The sequence below is a fragment of the Physeter macrocephalus genome, chromosome 12 (genome assembly GCF_002837175.3).
Source record: "Physeter macrocephalus isolate SW-GA chromosome 12, ASM283717v5, whole genome shotgun sequence".
NCBI classification, from domain to species: Eukaryota; Metazoa; Chordata; class Mammalia; order Artiodactyla; family Physeteridae; genus Physeter; species Physeter macrocephalus.
Window position 1 is genome coordinate 89,264,573 of NC_041225.1, and position 17,192 is coordinate 89,281,764.

A 17,192-nucleotide genomic window follows, 5' to 3' on the forward strand; every position below is an offset into this window, starting at 1 on the left:
TTTTTTTTTTAAGATTTTTTTTTGATGTGGACCATTTTTTTAAGTCTTTATTGAATTTGTTACAATATTGGTTCTGTTTTTTTTGTTTTGCTTTTTGGCCACGAGGCATGTGGGATCTTAGCTCCCTGACCAGGGATCGAACCTGCAACCTCCTGCATTGGAAGGCGAAGTCTTAACCACTGGACCTCCAGGGAAGTCCTTCAATTTAGTCTTCCTTCAATTTTGTTAAAATTGGAAATCACCTGGTTGCAAAAGATTTTTAACCCAATCATAAGTCATTTACTTTCTTACATTGATGCCAATACTTTGAATATTCCTTGTTTGGTGCCCCTGCAACTTTTAAAACCACATGGCAGGGCTTCCCTGGTGGCGCAGTGGTTGAGAGTCCGCCTGCCGATGCAGGGGACACGGGTTTGTGCCCCGGTCCGGGAAGATCCCACATGCCGCGGAGCAGCTGGGCCCGTGAGCCATGGCCGCTGAGCCTGCGCGGCCGGAGCCTGTGCTCCGCAACGGGAAAGGCCACAACAGTGAGAGGCCCGCGTACCACACACACACACACACACACACACACACACACAAAACCACATGGCAATTCATCACAGTAAAATTCATAGTGAGCTGAAATTCCTCCACGCACACCAGGACCAGTTCACTTGGACAGGGGTGCCTCTCTCTCTCTCTCACACACACACACACACACACACACAAAACCACATGGCAATTCATCACAGTAAAATTCATAGTGGGTGAAAGATTTGTACCTCTCACCTCTTCCTTTTTATTTTGGATTTTCTTTGTGAAGTGGAAGAAGAGTAATTGTGAAAGGGATGGTGGGAATGACGAAGTAGCCTGACACCCTCATCGTAGGCATAATTAGTCAGAGAAATTTTATAAAAGAATACTAGTGGAAATTGAAGATCTATATATTAATTCTTTAAAATTATATATTCCTGTGTACTCTGGGAAGTCTTATAGCCCTAGCGGTATGTGTATCCCAGTTGAAAGAGACTGTTATAGACTATTGATACTTTAGAGATTTAGAAAAAGAAAGGTAAGTGTTGTTGGAAAGAGGGTGAGATTGGGCTGAGATTTGAAAGGGTAAGATTTGTAAAAAGAATACAGTATTTTATGTGTTTATGTGTGTGTGTTGGGCGATTGGTAGAGAGGCTGAAAGTTCAATACAAGCATCTATGGAGGTTGAAAGTGAATATAATGTGTCAGAGAGGAAGAGGAAATGTGGCTGACAAGAGTAGAGAATGCTTGTTGAAGAGTAGTGGGCATTTTAGTTAAAGAAGTACTAGTCTTGGTTCAGGTTTTAGATCCAAATAGACTTGAGTTCCAAACCTATCTCTTCCTCTTATTGACTATGAGTCCTTAAGCTAAAATGTCTTCAATTAGAAACTGGGGACAGTGGAAATACTTATCTTACAGACTAACTATTAAATGACTTAGTTCATGTCACACAGTATGTACTCAGTGTTAGCTGTGGTTACTATTTTTTATCACTATCAAACCCTAAAAGCACTTAAGACGTTGCTGATTAAACAGAAGGGGTTTGTATTGACTTAATGGCCCTATTCTACAACTGACAAAAATAAGTGGAAAAAAAAATAGTATCTATGTAAATGACATAGGTCCATTCAGTCATCCATTTAAAAAAACATTTATTATTATGTGCTTATGATGTACTAGGTACCTAAAACAAAGACATAATTCCCACTTTCTACTAACTTTACAAACAAGTGAGATAAATAGCCTCAGAACAGAAAGGGATAAGAGTCACACTAGAATGACATTTTCCAAAGTATGTTGACAAGTTATTGTCTGTCTATCTCACTAGAATATAAGCTCAATATAATAATATACTAAGGAAGAATCTGATCTATCTCTTCATTGCCAGGTCTGCAGGGCCTAGAACAGTACCTGGAACACAGTTTTATTAAACAAATTATTTTTGAATAAATGGTAAATGGATGCACATATAATAAATTTCAGGGGGAAGAAAAATATAAGTTAGAAAATACAGGCATTCTCCGTACTGCCTTTGCAACTTTTTGATGAATCTAAAATTATTCAATAATGAGAAATTTATTGAAAAAATAAACTAAGAAAATAGTAGGAAAAAAAGGATACTATCTTCTGGTAGGGAAGTCCTTTGGAAACATGACAACAAAGGTAGGAAACCATAAAAGGAAAAATGAAGAGATCTGACCACATAAAAATTAAAATTTTCTGTTAAGTAAAGGAGAATATGAATAAAGTTAAAGACAAAAAACAAACTGGGTAAATATTTGCAATGTATATGATTAGCATGACATTAATATTCTTAATATGTAAAAAGCACCTACAAATAAATAAACTAGATATCTGAAACACACTCTTCCATGACCTAACAGCATACATACTAGATAAAACACAAATATCTTTTATATGCATAGTCGAATTCATAAGAAATTAAGGGAAATCCCCAGGTACCAAAGTGGGGACAACAGGAAACTACAGTGTGAGATGGGTATAAAAGTCTTGGCTTTACTTGTTGATCTTGGGAACCTAGGGCTTTGTGTTGTAAAGGAGAAGGAGACAAGGCCTTAGGTCCTCATAAGGAGAAGAGTTGGAATTGCCATCCTGGCTCAAAGTTAAGACCATTCAAAAGGTTATTTTCTCAGTGAAAAAGTGGGCTAGAAAGAATCTACTTGCTGGTCAAGGGAGGTGACAATGAAACTTGTTGACTTATGTGAGCTCTGAGTAGAAATGAGAAAGAAATCACTGCTGGGACCTAGAAACCACATATCTCCCCTCATGTGGGTTTGGGATTTGTCTTTATCTGCAGGGTGTAGGAAACCCTAAGTTTAAAACATAACTTAAAGTGGTCCTGGGTTGATAGCACCTCAGGGCACCTGACTCAAGCAAACATAAATCCTTTCTAGAGGTATACAACCTAAACTCAGGCCTCACAGAATTTTCACACATTAAGATCAGCTTAAGGTAAGCTCATAATCCAAAATTACAAAATCAGTGAGGAAACAAACATTATGAGAAAGAGACTGCAGAAACAACAAATAGGAGAATTAGAATACCAACGATTTCAGATATTAGAATTATCAAATATATTTAAGTACCTTTAAGATGTTTAAAGAAATAAAAGAGGGATTCAACACCATGAACAAAGAATTAAAAAACTATCAAAACAGGACCAGAAATATTTGAACATTACCAGGGTAACTGTACACTGAAGTAAAGGGGATAATCAGACATTTCAGGGTCTACTGGACACTGGCTATGAACTGACACTAATTCTAGGAGATCCCAAACATCATTGTTGCTCCCTAGTCAGAGTAGGAGGTCAGGTGATCAACGAAATTTTATATCAGGTCCAGTGGGTCCCCAAATGCATCCTGTGGCTATTTCCTCAGTTTTAGAAAGCATAATTGGAATAGACATACTTAACATCTGGCAGAATCCCCACATTAGTTCACTGACCTGTGGAGTGAGGGCAATTATGGTAGGAAAGGCCAAGTGGAAGCCTCTAGAACTGCCTCTACTTAGGAAAATAATAAAAGTAATATTGAATTTCTGGAGGAATTGCAGAAATTAGTGCCACCATCAAGGACTTGAAAGATGCTGGGGTGGTGATTTCTACCATATCCCCATTCAACTTGCCAATTTGGCCTGTAGAGAGGACAGATGGGTCTTGGAGAATGATAGTGGATTATCATAAACTTAACCAGGTGGTGACTCCAATGGCAGTTGCTGTACTAGATGTGGTTTCATTGCTTGAGCAAATTAACACATCTCCTGGTACCTGGTATGTAGCTATTGATCTGGCAAATGCCTTTTCTCCACTCCTGTCTATAAGGTCCCACAGAAGCAGTTTGCTTTCAGCTGACAAGGCCAGCAATACACCTTCACTGTCCTACCTCAGGGGTATAACAATTCTTCAGCCCTATGTCATAATTTAGTTCACAGGGATTTTTGACTGCCATTCCCTTCCACAAGCTATCACACTGGCCCATTACATTAATGACATTATGCTGAGTGGACCTAGTGAGCAAGAAGTAGCACCTACTCTAACTTATTGGTAAGACATTTGTAGGCCAGAGGGTAGGAAATAAATTTGACTAAAATTCAGGGGCCTTCTACCTCAGTGAAATTCCTAGGGGTCCACTGGTATGGGGCATGTTGCGATGCCCCATCTAAGGTGACGAATAAGTTTGTTGCTTTTGTTGTAGAAGAGAGCAGCTAAAGGTCAAACTGCTTTTTAAACAGATGTTCAACATCTTTCTACTTTTAGCTCTACCTTCATTCTTACCTCCAGAAGTACTTGATTTTACCAATTCCTAAGGCTTTTGAGAACTTGGTGGTTTAAAATGCTTTCTTCCTCGGGTTTCCCACTACTGGCTTAAGATTTAGCTCTCTTGGGACTGCTAAGTCAATTATCACTTTTCACCTGTATTATAGTTTCCAAAATTTTGTTGCGATTTTTCTTCTCTCATTCAACAAGTGTTCAAGATTCAAAGGTTACAAAAAAATATGTAGAAAAAGTCACCTTCCTACTCTTGTTCTTTAGCTAACCAGTACTTTACTGGAGGCAATCAATATTACTAGCTTATTGGGTATCCTTCCAGAGATATTTCTTTACATGGAAGAAAATATAAATGATAAACTTGATCTTTCTTCTTACCAAAATATAAGAGATTATGATACTCTTTCGTATCTTGATTTTGTTGCAGAGTAAATTTGGGTAATTGTTACATTCAATATATAAAAAGTGTCTTAATTTTTATGGTATATAAAAATAGTATTCCATTAATGGATGGACCATAACTTTATTTAACCAATTCCCTATTAATTAACATTAGGTTGTTTCCAATCTTTTGCTACTGCAAACAATGCTGAAATGAATAATCTTATACTCAAATAATTTTTGCACATATGAAAACATATCTGTAGGATAAGTTTCTAAAAACAGACTTGTGAGACTTCCCTGGTGGTCCAGTGGTTAAGACTCTGTGCTCCCAATGCAGGGGGTCCGGGTTTGATCCCTGGTTGGGGAACTAAGATACCACATACTGCAACTAAGCCCATGCACTCTAGAGCCCACACGCCACAACTCGAGAAGCCCACGTGCAACAACGAAGACCGGTGCAGCCAAAACAAAACAAAACAAAACCTATTAAAAACAGACTTGCTAGGTTAAAGGGTACGTAAATTGTGATACCAAATTGCCCACTATAGAAATTGTGTTAAAATATATGCCCATAAATGGCATATAAGGGTGTCTGCTTCTTTATATCCTCATAAACAGTATGTCATTAAACTTAAAAAAAAAACTTTGCCAGCCAAATAGGTGAAAAATAATAGCATCTCAATGTAGTTTTAACTTGCATTTCTTTTATAAGTGAGACTGAACATATTCAATGTTTCAGCATCATGTGTATTTCCTTTAATGAAAACTGTGTATATAATTTCTCACTTTCTATTGATTGTTGGTCATTATCTTTATTGATTTTAAGGAAATCTTTATGCGGTTAGGGAAATTAACCCTATGTGATATAGAAGCAAATATTTTTCCTCATATTGTCAGTTGTCTTTAGATTTTACACACAGTATTTTTTTTTTGGCCAAGTGTATATTTTCTATTTTTTCTATTTTCTATATTTATTCAGCTGAATTTATTAATCTTTTATTTTTGGAATTTTGGGTTTTGTGTTATGATTAGAAAGGCCTTTCTTACTGTTACATTTTCCCCCATGGTCTGTATGTTAATTGTTGATTTATTGCCTCTCAGCTCAAAATTCACCCTTCAGTATATCTCTGCAATACTGGACAGAATTCTACTTTAAGCCTTTCTCCTTTACAGTAATCCTGATATTAAGTTTTCTGAGTAGAGTGGACTGGAGGGACATTGCAGGAGGAAGGTGCACTCCTGCTGAAACCAGTGGGGTATGAAGTTACCTGGTAGTGCTCCACCCACATGCCCAGAACTTGTAGGCCCTTGGTGTTATGGACTGAATGTGTCCCCTTAAAATTCATAAATTGAAGCCCTAACTCCCAATGTGATGGTATTTAGAGGCAAGGCCTCTGGGATGTAATTAGGTTTAGATGAGGTCATGAGAGTGGGGCCTCCATGATGGGACTGATGCTCTTAGAAGAGGAATAGACAGCAGAGCTCTCTCTTCATGTACATGCACTGAGGAAAGGCCACATGAGTACAAAGCAAGAAAGCCACTGTCTGCAAGATGAAAGAGGACTCTCACCAGAGCCTGACCAGGCTGGGACCCTGATCTTGGACTTCCAGCCTTCTAAACCTTGAGAAAATAAATGTCTATTGTTTAAACCAGCCAGTCACAGCCCGAGCTGACTAGGACACTGGGAACTTCTCAGCCCTAACCTGATCACCTGTCAGCTGTCCACTCAGCATGGACACTGCATGCTTCAGGCCTCCTGCCTTCACTGATACCTGATTCCCTTTGCTCACCTGTCCCTCCCCTCAGAAGTTTTGTCTCCTGTGGTCCTCCCAATGCTGCTGTTCTTCCAACACGGACACTGCTTACTCCAGGCCTCCTGCCCACATTGGCTTCTCCACTCTCTGCATGCCTACGCATCAGCCACTGTGCCTACACCTGGAGGGTTGCTTCCTGCTTTCCCAGTAGCCATGGACCAGCTCTGGCTTGAGCAAACCAGTGAACTTCTTTGCCTCCAGTGAGCTGCAACCATACATTCTCTAACTGGGTCTAAACCCCAGCCTTGGGAAAGGGGTCCCCTTTCCAAGTTTGTCCTTCTTTGAGATCTCTCCCTCAGCCCTAGGGTACCACAAAAAGCTCTCTTATATCTTATAATTGCTATATTATCATAGTTTAATATGTTAAACTATGTTAAAATACTCTATACGCTTTTTACTTGTTTAAATCACTGTGTGGTTTCCGTTTCCTGATTGGACCCAGACTGATACAGTCTGTTCTAGTACTTAGATATTTTCAATTTTTACATTTAAATCTTTGATCCATCTGCAACTACTGAGCCTGCGCTCTAGGGCCCGTGAGCCACAACTACTGAAGCCTGCACGCCTAGAGCCCATGCTCCGCAACAAGAGAAGCCACCACAATGAGAAGACCGTGCACCACAACAAAGAGTAGCCCCCACTCTCTGCAGCTAGAGAAAGCCGGCGCGCAGCAACGAAGACCCAACGCAGCCAAAAATAAATAAATTTATTAAAAAAAATTTTTTTTTTTGAATTTATACTGGTGTAAGCTGTGCGTATGACTCTAACTTAATTTCTTCCCACATGGCTATCTAGTTTGTTGAATAATTTTTCCAACTAATGTTAAATAGCATCATTATTATACACTAAATCCCCCCATGTATTTGGGTCTATTTCTGGACTTTAAATTGTATTCTATTGCTGTTTTTTCAATTTCCAGTATCACACTGTGAATATCTGTTTAATATTTGAGAGGAGGAGTCTCTAGCTATTCTTGTTTGTTTTTTGTTTCTAATTTTAACTTTATTATCAAGATGTCTAGTTCTTGTGTTAGAAATTTTACTGGGAATTGCATTACATTTATAGATTAATTTAGAGATAACTGACCTCTTTCTGGTCTAAGTCCTCCCAAGAGCTAATGACTTTTCATTTGTTCAAGTCTTCTTTTGTGTTTCTCAATAGCATTTTAATTCATATAAATCTTGCAAATTTATTATTATTTTCATTCATAAGCATTTATTTGATCATTTTGGTTATTGTGATGAGAACTTTTCTGCCATTTTAACTTCTGGTTTGTTTGTTCTGGAATAATATAAAGGGTACTTATTATTATTATTTTTTAAAATAAATTTATTTATTTAATTTATTTATTTTTGGCTGTGCTTGGTCTTCGTAGCTGCACGGTCTTTCCCTAGTTGCGGCATGCGGGGACTACTCTTCGTTGTGGTGCACGGTCTTCTTATTGCAGTGCCTTCTCTTGTTGCAGAGCATGTGCTCTAGGCACACGAGCTTCAGTAGTTGTGGGATGTGGGCTCAGTAGTTGTGGCTTACAGGCTCCAGAGTGCAGGCTCAGTAGTTGTGGTGCACGGGCTTAGTTGCTCCGCGGCATGTGGGATCTTCCCGGACCAGGGCTCGAACCCTTGTCCCCTGCATTGGCAGGCGGATTCTTAACCACTGTGCCACCAGGGAAGCCCTAAAGGGTACTTATATCTGTATTAATATTTGTACCTGACCATTGTCATGAATTCTTTTGTTGTTTTAAGTAATTTTCTAGTTGATTCTTTAGGGTTTTCTAGATATTTTACCATTAATCTTCAAATAACGATCATTTTATCTTTTTCTTCCTTATTTCTTTTTTTTTTTTTTTTTTGGCCATGCCCTGGGGCATGTGGGATCTTAGTTCCCCGGATCAAACCCGCGCCCCCCTGCAGCAGAAGCGCAGAGGGTTTTTAACCACTGGACCGCCAGGGAAGTCCCTCCTTTCCTTGTTTCTATATTCTAACTTCTTTTTATGTGTGCAATTATATCAGTGAAAATCTCTAAAATACTGTTAGATAACAGTGATGATAGTAAACTTACTTGTTTTACACAGGAATATATTCGGTATCTTTTCATTAAGTAAGATCTGGTTTTTGAGTTGTCATAGACATACACTATAGGAATAGCCACTTGTTCCTAATTTTTTAAGGTTTTTTAAAAGAAGATTGGATGTTGCACTTTATTAAACACCATTTTTAAAGTATGTATGGAAATAAACACGATCATATTTTTCTTAGATATATTAACATAGTAAACTATATTAATAGATTTCAATACGGCACCATTTCTGCATTCCTGTAGATGATTTTTTAAATATGAGCTGGATCCTATTGCTAATACTTTATTTGGGATGTTTAACAGATAACCGGTCTCATAAGTGAGACCGGTCTGTAGTTTTTCTTTCTGTGTAATGTTTGCTGGATTTTAGGATCAATATTACATTATCTTCACAAAAAGAATTTGGAAGGATTTTTTTTTTCTTTCTGTGGTATAAAATGGTTAAAAAACATAACAATCTGTTCTTTAAAAGTTTGGTATTATTCCCCTGCAAAACCATTTGGTTCCAGTGCTTTATTTTGGGGGAGGGTAGCTCTTTCATAACTTTCCCTATTCCTTTTATGGGAAATGGCAGGTTTCTATCTCTTCTGAATTCACTTTCGGTAATTATATTTTCATGGAGAATTATGCATTTCACACAAGTGTGGTTACTTTCTCCTTATCTTATTTTGGGTATATGTGCCTTTTCCCCCTGCCCTTTTCCAAAAACTAAGTTAACTAATGGCTGATCTATTTCCTATTTTTTCCCCAAAGAACAAATTTGGATTTATTCATTTGTTCTACCATTTTCTATTTTTATATTCATTACTGTTTGTTTTTATCTTTATTATTTCCTTCCCTTAGCTTTCCTTTAGCTTGTTTTTTCTTTTCTTCTTGAGTTGCTTGCTTCATTTATTTTCAGTTTTTCTGGTTTACTAATATAAATAATGAAATTTATATAGTTTAAAGATATGAATTTTTCTCAGCATTAACTTTTTTTGTATCACGTAGGTTCTGATATGTAGTGTTTCATTATTATTATTTTCTAGATATACTGCAATTCTGGCCTGATTTCCTTTGATTCAAAAGCTATTAAACAGCTTAAAAATTTCCAGGTGGTAGTGACTTTTTGTTCTGTATTTGCTATTTATTTCTAGTTTTATTGCATTGTATTCAGAGAATGTTGACTGATCTACTTGTACTTTTTGGAATTCATCAAAGTTTTGGGGTTTATTTGTGGCTTAACATATGGTCAACTTTTGTGACTATTCCATGAGCACTTCAGGAAGGTGCAGATTTCTTTCATGCATATAATTATATTTCTTTAAAAAATGTTGATACTATGTTATTTGGTACACTGGTATTCAAAACTGATATATTTTCAATAGACTCTCCCTCCAACAAGCTCTCTTACTGAATATATTTCTTATGCTCCTCTTGATAATTCTCTACTCTTCTCTGCTTTGTGTCCTAGCATTAAAGTGCCATTCTTAGTCGTGTTTAGTGCTTTCTGCTCTAAATTCAATGACGTCTGATATTAAAATCATGCTTTTTGTTTTTTTATTATGGGGGTGCACTTTCCAAGTATACCTTTGCCCTTCCTTTTATTTTCAACCTTTCTGAATCACTTTGTTGTAGTCTCTTGAATACAGCAGAATTTTGTTCTGCAATCAAATCTGTTTTTAAAGTACTTTAATAGGTAAGTTTAGTTATTTTTAGCTATATTATTTTAAGGTATACACTGTTTTCATAGCTTTTGAAAAATCACTATACTGTGTAAATTTGTTTGCTCTCTATATGTTTTCCTTGTCATAATTAGAAAGGTTTGTACTTGTTTTAGGGGTTATCTTTATAATTCCATGTTTATATAATTCCCCTAAGTTATTTCTTTAGCAATATCCATTAATGAGCGATGAAAATCTCCACTATACAATAATACAATTTGTATATTTCCTTTTCTTACTCTCCCCACCCTCCTGCAGCACTCAATTACAGTTTATTATCTTTATTGGAGTTTACCTGAACACTATTTAATATAATATATTCTTATTATTTGCCACTTTTAAATGATTCTATTGAAGATCAGCTAGTAAGGATAAGAAAATAAATGTAATAGGCAAATTAGACCGCTACTGGTCCTCAAATACCATTGTAGATCATATATGATTTAAATAACTTCTTTGTTCTCATGAAAAGGTAAAAGAATTGGTAAAATCTTCACAGTAATGGAATTCTTCTGAAACTCTGCTTTGAGAGATTAATCATTTTGGTCAAATTTATTTATATTAAGGGCACAATGGATATAAAAGGAATTCTAATATTTTAATTATAATTCCTTTGTCAAGATTTCTCATAAAAAGTTCAGAATTATTTCATTATACTCATAAATTAAATATGAGGAGATAAATTGAGGTGTTCAACTTAGGCAAGATTTCCTACCTGCTGTCTTCCTCCACTTACATTTTGAGCTAACTCTGCAGATGGAAAACGTCAGATATTTATATAGGTCAGAGAAAATGGATTTAAGGTAATAGTTTTTTCTTTAAACAAAGATTGGACTGTTCTATACATAAGGTAATGGCATTGTTTCAGTGATTTTCTTGAGCGTTTGACCATGGTTGAACTTAACTGTTCTTTTGGATGGAAATTTTGGCTTGCAATTTTTTCTGAGTTACCAGAGGTTGTTTTTAGTCTAGAACTGTCTGTCTTTCCTAATGGAGTGAATAAGGGATCAGGGATTCATCTAAGGCCAAATGTACTGAGGAGTACCAGAGGCATAGAACATAGTCAATTGAGGAAGGAAATGAAATCCTTTTACCTTTGTTTGGGACATGAGCTCATCTCCCAAAAAGCCTCCTATGCTGAATATCTTCATTTGCCCTTCCAGATCACTCTCAACTTTTCTTTACCCCTAATGCCTGACAGAAGATAGCTATCACAGCCAAATGTGGTCATGGGACAGACATGCACAAGGAAAATGGCACAACAGAGGAACATACTTGCCGTATGGCCGTAAACATCACTATCACTTTCACTCTGTCCTCAGTGTACTTGTAGGACACTCCAGTTTTATGGAGTGAGAGTTATACATTTTGTTTATCCATTGACCAGTTAACATACATTTGCAGCTCTGTTGTTTAGTGGGTACACATATAAGATTGCTATCTTTTGTTGGATTGACTTTTTTTTTTCCTTTTGAAAATTTTTTTTTAAAATTATACTTGATATCAACACTGTGTTAGTTTCAGGTGTACAGCAAAGGGATTCAGATACAGTTGCGTTAGTTTCAGGTGTACAGCAAAGTGATTCAGATACATATATATGTATACACACATATATATATTCTTTTTCAGATTCTTTTCCATTATAGGTTATTACAAGATACTGAATATAGTTCCCTGTGCTATACAGTAGGCCCTTGTTGTTTATCTATTGTGTATATAGTAGTGTGTATCTGTTAATCCCAAACTCCTAATTCATCCCTCCTCCCTTTCCCCCTTTGGTAACCATAAGTTTGTGTTCTCTGTCTGTGGGTCTGTTTCTGTTTTGCAAATTCATTTTGTATCATTTTTTTTAGATTCCACACATAAGTGGTATCATATGGTATTTGTCTTTGTCTGACTTACTTCACTTAGAATGATAATCTCTAGGTCCATCCATGTTGCTGCAAATAGCACTATTTCATTCTTTTTTATGGCTGAGTAAAATTGTATATATATACCACATCTTCTTTAGCCATTCATCTGTCGATGGATACTTAGGTTGCTTCCATGTCTTGGCTATTGTAAACAATGCTGCTATGAACACTGGGGTGCATGTATCTTTTCAAATTAGGGTTTCCTCCAGATATATATGCCCAGGAATGGGATATCTGGATCAAATGGTAACTCTATTTTTAGTTTTTTAAGGAACCCCCATACTATTCTCTATAGTGGCTGCACCAATTTACATTCCCACCAACAGTGCAGGAGGTTCCCTTTTCTCCACAACCTCTCCAGCGTTTATTATTTGTAGACTTGTTTTTTTTTTTTCGGTATGCGGGCCTCTCACTGTTGTGGCCTCTCCCTGTTGCAGAGCCCAGGCTCCAGACGCGCAGGCACAGCGGCCATGGCTCACGGGCCCAGAGCCATTCTGCGGCATGTGGGATCTTCCTGGACCGGGGCACGAACCCGTGTCCCCTGCATCAGCAGGCGGACTCTCAACCACTGCGCCACCAGGGAAGCCCATGTAGACTTTTTTTGATGGCCATTCTGACTGGTGTGAGGTGATACCTCACTGCAGTTATTTGCATTTTTCTAATAATTAGCAGTGTTGAGCATCTTTTCATGTGCCTGTTGGCCATCTGTATGCCTTCTTTGGAGAAATGTCTATTTAGGTCTTCTGCCCATTTTTAAAATTTATTTATTTATTTTCAGTATTGAACTGTATGAGCTTTGTATATTTTGGAAATTAAGCCCTTGTTGGTCGCATCATTTGCAAATAGTTTCTCCCATTCTGCAGGTTGTCTTTTCACTTCGTTTATGGTTTCCTAGTTTGATTAGGTCCCATTTGTTTATTTTTGCTTTTATTTCTTTTGCCTTGGGAGACTGACCTAAGAAAACATGGCTACAATTTAGGTCAGAGAATATTTTGCCTATATTCTTTTCTAGGAGTTTTATGCTGTCATGCTTTATATTTAAGTCTTTAAGCCATTTTGAGTTTATTTTTATGTATGGCATAAGGGAGTGCTCTAACTTCACTGATTTACAGGTTGCTGTCCAGCTTTTCCAATACCACTTACTGAAGAGACTGTCTTCTCCATTGTATATTCTTGCTTCCTTTGTTGAAGATTAATTGACTGTAGGTGTGTGGGCTTATTCCTTGGCTCTCTATTCTGTTCCATTGACCCAAATGTCTGTTTTTGTGCCAATATCACAGTATTTTTGTGTGTGTGGCTGCACCACATGGCATGCAGGATCTTAGTTCCCTGACCAGGGATTGAACCCATGCCCCCTACAGTGGGAGTGTGGAGTCTTAACCACTGGACTGCCAGGGAAGTTCCCAGGCTGTTTTGATTACTGTAGCTTTGTAGTATTGTCTGAAGTCTGGTGGGAGGCAGGGTGGTGGTTATGCCTCCAGCTTTGTTCTTTTTCTTCAGGATTGCTTCAGCAATTCTAGGTCTTTGGGGGTTCCATATAAATTTTAGGACTATTTGTTCTTGTTCTGTGACTCTTTTTATCATTGTGTCTACTTAATTTGATATATTAATAACGTTTTGATTGTTATCATGGTATATCTTTTTCCATCCTTTTACTTTCAACCTACTTTTATTGTGTTTGAAGTTAGTTTCCTGTAGATAGGATATAGTTGGGTCATGCCCCCACCTCTGCCAATCTCTTTTATTTATTTATTTATTGCCACACCGTGCAGCTTGTGGGATCTTATTTCCCCAACCAGGGATAGAACCTGGTCCCGTTAGTGGAAGCACAGAGTCCTAACCACTGGACCACCAGGGAATTCCCTCTTTCTTTTAATTGGTGTATTTAAACCATTTACATGTAAAAAAATAAATTTATTTATTTTATTTATTTATTCTTGGCTGCTTTGGGTCTTCGTTGCTGCATGAGGGCTTTCTCTAGTTGCAGCGAGCAGGGGCTACTCTTTGTTGCAGTGCATGGGCTTCTTACTGTGGTGGCTTCTCTTGTTGCGGAGCATGGGCTCCAGGTGCATGGGCTTCAGTAGTTGCAGCACGCAAGCTCAGTAGTTGTGGCTTGCAGGCTCTAGAGCACAGGCTCAGTATTGTGGTGCATGGGCTTAGTTGCTCCGTGGCATGTGGCATCTTCCCGGACCAGGGATAGGCGCCACCAGGGAAGCCATAAAACCATACATTTAATGTAATTATTGGTATGTCAGCCTGTTGATTTGTTTGTTGCTTTCTGTTTGTTCCCTCAGTTTTTCATTTCTCTGTTTCCTTTTACCTATCTTCCTGTGGGTTAATTGAATATTTTCTTAGAATCCCATTTTGATTTATCTATAGTGTTTCTGAGTGTATCTCTTTATATAGTTTTTTTTTTTTTTTTTTTGGCGGTACGCGGGCCTCTCACTGTTGTGGCCTCTCCCGTTGCGGAGCACAGGCTCTGGACGCGCAGGCTCAGCGGCCATGGCTCACAGGCCCAGCCGCTCCGTGGCATGTGGGATCTTCCTGGACCGGGGCACAAACCCGTGACTCCTGCATCGGCAGGCGGACTCTCAACCACTGCACCACCAGGGAAGCCCTATATAGATTTTTTAAGTGGTTGTTTTAAGTATTGCATTATACACATACATCCTTATCACAGTATACTGTTGTCAATATTTTACCTTTCTTTTTTTTTTTTTTTTGCGGTACGCGGGCCTCTCACTGTCATGGCCTCTCCCGTTGTGGAGCACAGGCTCCAGACACACAGGCTCAGCGGCCATGGCTCACGGGCCTAGCTGCTCTGTGGCATGTGGGATCTTCCCGGACCGGGGACCGAACCCGTGACCCCTGCATCGGCAGGCGGACCCTCAACCACTGCGCCACCAGGGAAGCCCTATTTTACCATTTTGAATGAAGTGTAAAAACCTTAATTTCCTTTAAGTCCTTTTATCCTCCCCTGTTTATAATGTAATTATCCTAAATAGTCCCTCTAACTACACTAGCACTAACAACCATATCAGACAATGTTATAATTTTTGCTTCAATTGTCAAATATAATTTAGAAGACTCTATAGAAAGTCTATTATCTTTATTCATATTTTATTCTTTCCACTCTTCTTTCTTCCTTCTGAATATTCCAAAAGTCTTTCCTTTATAATTTCCTTTCTGATTCAAGAACTTCCTTTAGCCATTCTGTTAAGGTAGGTCTGTTGGTGACAAATTCTCTTAGTTTTCCTTCATCTGAGAATATCTTGATTTCTGATTCATTCCTTAAGGATATTTTCACTGGATACAGAGTTCTAGGTTAACAGTTCTTTTCTTTCAGCATTTGAAAAATGTGACACTTCCTCTGGCCTTCATGGTTTCTAATGAAAAGAATCTATCATTACTTGATTGTTTCTCCCTTATAGGTAAGGTGTCAGTGTCCCGCTCTCAGGAGTTTTTCTTTGTCTTTAGTTTTTAGAATTTTGATTGTCTTAGAACGGATTTCTTTGTGTTTATTCTGTTTGGGGCTCCACCAACCTCTTGAATCTTTAGGTTTATAACTTTTGCCAAATTTGGGAAACTTTCAGTGATTATTTCTTTAAATATTTGTCCAGCTCCACCCTCCTGTCCCTTTCCTCTTGGACCGTGATGACATAAATGTTAGCTCTTTGTTATAGTCTCACAGATCCCTGTGGCTTTGCTAATTTTTTTTTAATCTTTTCTCTCTGTTGCTGAGATTGGGTAATTTCTATTCTGTTTTCAAGCTCCTCTGTCCTCTCCACTTTGCCCATCCATAGTAGATTTTTGTTTTTTAAATTATGGGTATTGCGTTTTTCAGTCTAAAATTTCTATTTGGATTTTCTTTATACTTCTATTTCTTTGGTGAGACTTTATATTTTTCCATTTGTGCAAGCACGTTCATAACTGCTTGTTGGAATATGTTTATGATGGCTGCTTCAAAAGTGTTTTCAGATAATTCTAACACCTGTGTCATCTCAGTGTTGGTGTCTGTTGTCTTCTCATTCAAGTTGGGATTTCCCTGGTTCTTGATAATCATGAGTGATTTTTTTTTTTTTTGTATTCTGGACATTTTGGGTATTATGCTGTTAAGACTCTGGATCTTGTTTAAATCTTCTGCTTTAGTAGGCCTATTTTGACACTGCACCAATGGGGGAAGTGAGGTTTCCACATAATTACTGTCAGGTTGGGGTGTGACTCTATTTGGCCTCTAATTACATCCCAGAAGGGAGCGTGCCTTGTTACCTCTGGGTGGGGGTGGAAGTTCAGGTTCCTCATATGCCCCCCCACTGACACCCTGGGGGTAGGTAAGCTTCATTACCATTAAGCTTTCCACTAGGAAAAATGTCCTAAAAGTCCTGGCTTCCCACTAGGCCTTCACTGACACCATTCTGCCTTGGAGATAAAAAGATGCCTCACTGCCACTTCTCACATGGCCTCCTCTGACACCATCTCAATAGGGAGGGGGAGAGATGGAAACCTTGTTAATGTTGGATGGGTTGGAGGGAGTCCAGGCTCCCACATGGCTTCCATGGACACTATATGGGAGGAGGTCTTATTCACACCAGGTAGGAATCAAAGTCCTGGCTCTCTATGAGGTCTTTTCTGACTATCCCAACAGCATGGCTGCCTCAGGAAGAGGATTTACTAGAACCTCTGAAGTCTTTCCCACCCCTGAGAGTCTGAACTTTGTAAAGGGGAGAAAGTGAAGATCTGAATTTGTTTGAGGAGGAAAAGAGATAGTTGTCTATGTGTGAGAGAGCTCTGTAAAAGCATTGCCCTTAGCCCAGCCTTTGCCTTCTGAAACCCTAGGGGGAGTTTCACCTGAGTCCTATATGGAAGTATAGAGAAAAAATATTTTCATATTTCTGCACAGTTGGGGCTTTCTGAGCAAAAAAACCTGGAACCTGGGTTAAAGGACAAGTCTTAGAAACTTAAAGGGAGATAGAGTAGCCAGAGACCTCTAAAGAAATT

General features: G+C 38.2%; 1 protein-coding gene across 1 annotated transcript in view; it reads right to left on the reverse strand.

Moving 5' to 3' along the window:
- M1AP (meiosis 1 associated protein) overlaps nt 1–17,192 on the reverse strand; it is a 90,638-nt gene that overhangs the window by 67,710 nt on the left and 5,736 nt on the right. The window lies entirely within an intron of this gene.